The following is a 6000-nucleotide window of genomic DNA, read 5'->3' as shown; positions in this document are numbered from 1 at the left end:
AAGACTTAGCGATCAGATTTCACGATGGTACTGGATTTAAAACCTTAACGCTCATGCCCGAGTCTGACTGAGGTGGCTATAAAATTAAAATACACAAAGAATTGGCTCCTAAAATACATTTGGAGTGAGTTATTTGGGCACCTACTAAACTGATGCAAAGGCTAAATGGATCTATTGTGCTCGAACGGATGCCTTGTGTACATATAACTAACATTCTATTCCGTTTCTTAAAAACATTAGGGAATACATGAAGGAAAAAAGTTTATTTTTTGGTAATAATTTTAAATATTTTTACCAATTTAAACGTTTTTAATATAAATTTTTATTTTTCGTAATCATTTTTTTATTTTTTCGTAATTATTTAATTTTATAAATATAATTATTTTTTCATAATAAATGTATTTTTAAATGATCCGATCTTTTTTAAAGTAAAAAGAAAACTGGAACGTTAAGGGGTTAACAGCCAGAAGACGGTAAATTATGTTTTTGCTCTATTAAACATAAAACATTTTTTACTTCTGGATTTCTATCAATATGATATGATCCGTATGAGAAACCCTTGATGCACGGTAACAAAGAATATGCATATTAAAATAATTCAGCTTTAAAAGAAAACAATATTATTTCGCTTTTCCTGAATTTTCTATGGGCCATATTTCGAATATGTGCGACCAATGGAGGATCAAGAGTACTATGCAGGACGGAATAAAGAGAAGCAATTAAAACTCAGCGCACCAGATTGAAAGCCCGGATATCTATTAAAATTCATCTGCGCAACCGCTTATTGAAATTCAGCGAGTATAAGCCGTGTGCTCCACATCTAAAAGTATTTTTAATGAATTTGCAATTTTTTTGGGATAAAAGTATGCGTGTGAAAAACGGATACTTAATACTTCACGAAGTTGTGTATTACCGATCGTACTTTTTGCCTAAACGTTTTTTTACATACATAATAAGAAATAATTGAATATGTAAACTTTGCAACTGCTAACATGATTTATTGCACAAAACCCGATCGTTTCGAAGATTAGATTCACTTTGTCTCCGCGACATATGCAAACTGTATTATTCACGAATGCGTAACCTTAAAATTCGTAAATAAATTTCGACTTTAGGAATCTTAAAAAGGAAAATTGGGATTTATTGAAAATAAATTTTTTTTTTAATCACCGGTATAGCCTACATGAAAATTGACTTATTGAGTATATATAATTCTGTATATATACGTATTTAGTTGGCCATAAATGTGCAGCCTTAACAAAAAACCATATTTTCCATGTTCGTAAATGATTAATTATGACCTTATTAGATGACTTCAATTAATTAAAATAATTAGTAAATTTTTCATACCATTCCTCGGTACTAGTAAAAATTTTGAACGACAAAAAAATCCAAGAAACGAATTTTTATATAAAATTTGTTCGATTCATGGCATTCGATAAAGAAATTTGCATTTTTGTGTTTACATAACCTATCAACTGAGAATGCCTAAGTGAACCTGAATTTAACAGAATCGTCATATTTTATAAGATATTAACAACAATTGCTTCGTAAAAATAGCAGATATTGTTATAATCATCAATACATCAAAACGATGCTTTCATAAAGAAAACATAATGAAAAAAGTAAGATATAAATTAACAAGCAAGCCTATTTTTAATGATACTTCATCCAAAGTATTCCGATATTTTTTTCATGAAGATATAGAGCATTTAATCTTTTACTACAAAGGATCATCTTCTAAACTAGATAATTAAAATATTGCATCTTTCATCCGACCATATAAATCCAGCTAAGACCTGATCAAAAAAGAGATCAATTTCACACGAAAAACTAATAGATTAAAATATCAGGATAATCTACAACGCATTAAATAAATCTGCTATTAATTCCCAACATATACGCAGTATAAAATTAGATCTGGTTTCACACATTAAAGCTAAGGATCCAAGCCACCAATAAATACATGACATTCACACTGCCCCTTACAAATGACTCTTCGTTCGTTTAATTTGGTTTGAATATAAATATACCAGTGAGCAAACATTGGATAAAAACAACCGATCAATAAATAACTTTTTGTAAACATCAAATAATTACACTATATAGTCAAATGTTTTTTTTCCTATACATTGAATTTCTCACTTGTATTTGCCACTTCTTCGGCTGCTGTAAAAACTTTTGAACTCGCAGACGACTTGAAAACAGTATTGTCTTGGTACTTCTTAAGCTCTTCACCAAAGGCCAGAAGACCAAGTTGCGCGTGCGATGCTTCTCCTAGAGCTTTTGATCGTAGGCATGCGCGGTACTGGTCCACAGAAAGTTTTGGATCACACATTTTTTCGTGCCAGGTATGAAATATACCAGGGTCAGTAGCTCGGATTACCGAAATAGATGTTTTAACATATTTTCTGTACAACATGACATCTTCGCCACCCCAACCTACAATTTCTTCATCAAAACCCTTCACGTTGAGAAAATCACTTCTGTATTGACATGTCATCCCAAACCCAAAATCTCTCCAGAAACCGGTATCTCTTGATATCGTCAGCTGAGTTGACTCTGGAGGAATTTCTTTCCCTTGCAAGGAATAAACTATTGATGGGTTATAAAGGCTAAATACAATCGGGTAATACACTTTTTGATTAGGGCCAGCGTTTAATCGACATCGCTCTAAAAACCGGGAAGTGAACACAATATCTACGTCACACAAAAATAATAAGACGTCTCCTTTAGACCAGTGCTGAACTCCTATCTGTAGGCCTTTGCCTCTCGAAAACGTCTCATTTAATGTTAGTAGCTTAAGATTTCGAAATTTGTTTTCTCTAGAGACTTTCGTAAGTATAACTCTTACTTCATGAAGGCCTTGTTCACCGAAATAGACGACTGTGAGAAACACTCTTTTATCGTGTTTAACGGCGACTTTGGCAAATCTGTCCATGAAGCTTCTAAAAGCCTCGATTCTTCCAGAAAGAGGGAGAATCAAGTTAATTAATTCTTTAGAGCTTTTTACACGCTCTCGGCCAACAATTTGAATAGGTCCAAACGGTCTCATTAGAGTGACCTTATGATAAGCCCGTGTCATGTTTTTTTCCTTGAAGTACAGTTCATACTGAGTGCCGGTTGTTGGTTCACTTCTGAATAACCCCTCTGCAAAATCGTCGACAGTATATCGTTGCTTGCCTTGTTTATTTCGATTTATAACTTCCAATGCTCTCACAAATACCTCTAACAAATCTTTGCGCTTGTAACCGATAGGCTTCTCGACCACTCTCTTTCCTAAGCCTAGAGTTACAGGATACACGCGGCCAAACGTAAAATGCGAAAAAGGCATAATTTCATACTCGTTGTTGAGCTGAACTCCGTGCTTAATCTCGGCGGAATCGATTTGTTTTTGCAGATATTCATCGCATTCCTGGGCATTCCGAAAGTTCTCAAAGTATTTGGAATCGGCATTAGGCGCCATGGCTGCCAAAGGCTTCTGCAGGTCAGTTATCTTTCTTTTTAAAGAATTGATTTCTTCTTTCAGCTTCCTTATCTCATTGCGATGGAGTATCTCTCGTTGGTGAAGGATTTCCAGGTAGTAACTATCAGGTGACACAGACATGGATATTCCCCATGGAATGAAGTCTTTCGAATCCCCATTGGACGACTCGGAAGTTGAGGAGCGAAATTCTTCTTCCAGACGCAAACCACAGCGGCCAATGAATACGAGAAATATTAGAGAGATTATAGCCAATAGCAGCAATGTTCGAGTCAGAAGTCTCATGCTACATACGAGTGTTCGTTTGCCTAAAAGAAAGAAAATGATGCTAAATAAATTTCTCGTTGTACGATTGCAATGAGTAAATTAATCAACAAAATCCTTAGTGATAATCAAAATGTTCTGTGTATTTTCAGAGTTCTGGTTTCGTCGATTGGAAAAAATGTTTTATTATCTACTCAAAAACTATATAACCGCAACTTTCCATTATTACTCTCACTCTCAATGTTTTTGATTGAGGCTTTAAATTATCTTATGGTACGAAAACTACCAGGTATATACTATTCGAAGAGATTGAAATTTTCCAATTTAAAATTTACTCTGAAAACGCAAAATCAATTCTCTTTCACATATTTAAAAATCTTGTGTACGCGTGGAGTGGAGGAGTGACTCAACATGTATTCTATGCTCTACAGAACCTGTCTTGAAGGTAATGATCCATGATTATAGTTTGCTGAGTGCGAGTGAGCAGTAAGGATTAAATATCGTCTTTAAATTCTCTCAAGTGTCTGAAACTTGTTCTTTAAACGTTAATTCAAGATGGGATTATGAACAGATGTTCGAGGCATATATCATTAGCCGATGTTTCTTCTCAGGATATTTTGTTAGTCTCAAAATGGCAACGGTCGAAAAATATGATAATTTACGTTAAAAGAATAAAAATTAATTGTAAATATTTACTGGTTTGAAAATTTAAGAACGAACTCCATTCTGAAAGGTAATAGACTAACGGAATAGCTTCCGGCATTTTTGCTTTGTTTGTAAACATACGCAGCTCCGCTTCTGTTGCCATAAGGCAAGGCTTTGTTCTGAACTTCCATTTGTTTATCTCGTAGGCACTCATGGAAATTCGTATTGCTGAGGATGCTAAACACATAGCCTGAACACACTTAATTTTGGTCATAAGAATCATGTGATAGGTGGCAATGCAGTAACTCTACAGCAGGCAAATTAAGTTGGCCAGAAATTTTGCGCGTTGAAATTGTAAGCTATGAACATTGTCATAATTCAGAGACATAATCTATACTGCTCAACACAATTAGGGTATATGTATTATTTATTTAAATTTATTAAAATTTAGTTGATTAACTCTTGTGAGACAGCTCTTTATGAATACCTAAAAAAAGTGACAAAGAATATTGTTATCAATTAAAATGTAGTTTTTATTTAATTGTGAATTTTTAACATTTCCTCCAGTTGTTTTGAGCAGTGTATATCAGTTGTTCTCAAACTTTTTGAGCTGGAGACTAATCATTTATAATATAGAGAAAACACCCTGTCATTTCACACTGAGTGCTACAAATATGATCACTTTAAGGGGTCTCTTTCATTTTAACATGGTGAAAAACTATGCTCTAAAACCATACTATGAAAATTTTAAAATTTAAAATAAGGTTTAGTCAATGAAATCTCAACCTTCTGCTTCATTTTATGAACTGAAAAGTTTTCTTTACTTTAAATGAATTTTTATTCAATTACGTTAATTAGATGCTATTTTATCATGCGCGCAAGTCGTTTTTGATGTTTTTTTTAAATTTGCAAAAAAAAAGTATTAGTGCTATGTAAAAATTTATACTGGCATAGGATAGTATATACAATTAAATATACGTGTACAAAATTTGAAGTAAATCAATGGTTAAATAGTATTTTTACTGATATTTCTACTGAAGCGTACATAGTTTTACACCGTTAAAAAAGGTATGAGACGCCTCAAATCAATCAAGATCAACACCGATTAATCATATGGACAATTTGTATAATGACCAATTTCTGACCGATATTCGGTTCTGCGAAAACTCAATGAAGTTAAATTTTAACCTAACCGAAAGACATTATTAAAATGAAAACATTTGGCTTTATCTAACCATTATTTCAAAACAATGTGAAAGATTCAACATTGGAGCTAGTGTTTCTATTGTGCTTTTGATTTTCGTAAAAAATTAAAAGACAATAAAACTCTCGAAAAAGCTTGTTATAAGAATTTATGCATAACTTGATTGCGATGAACTAAATTAAAACTCCTTGCAGGAAGTTATCAAAAGTGGAATCTTTTGTTGGAATTTTTATTTGTTCATAGACAAACGATGAGAAAATTAACAGTAAGAGAAAATTAACAGTAATAAATTAAAAATAATTACTTTTTCCCGTTAGTACTTAACGGCAGGAATGGGAAAAAAATAATTTATTGGGGAGAGATGATTGAATTTAGAAAGGTAAAGTATAGTTAGAGGTTTATA

The 6000-nt window shown here is 32.9% G+C and overlaps 1 pseudogene across 2 annotated transcripts in view; it reads right to left on the bottom strand.

Annotated features, from left to right (window-relative positions):
- Nucleotides 1-854: 854 nt before the first annotated feature.
- LOC149080677 (chondroitin sulfate N-acetylgalactosaminyltransferase 2 pseudogene) overlaps nucleotides 855-6000 on the bottom strand; it is a 43461-nt pseudogene continuing 38315 nt past the window's right edge. The window contains exon 2 of one of the 2 annotated variants that reach the window (XR_016193613.1): nucleotides 855-3792. The product of XR_016193613.1 is annotated as a chondroitin sulfate N-acetylgalactosaminyltransferase 2 pseudogene, transcript variant X1 (transcript). The remainder of the gene's footprint in view (nucleotides 3793-6000) is intronic. The other variant, XR_016193614.1, reaches the window with a different exon arrangement.

Source organism: Pholcus phalangioides, unplaced genomic scaffold (assembly GCF_987345545.1).
Source record: "Pholcus phalangioides strain wild (caught in Gottingen) unplaced genomic scaffold, Ppha-v1.0 ptg000011l_1, whole genome shotgun sequence".
NCBI lineage: Eukaryota > Metazoa > Arthropoda > Arachnida > Araneae > Pholcidae > Pholcus > Pholcus phalangioides.
Note: the sequence above shows the minus strand (reverse complement) of the source record. Positions and strands in the feature narration are given on the sequence as shown.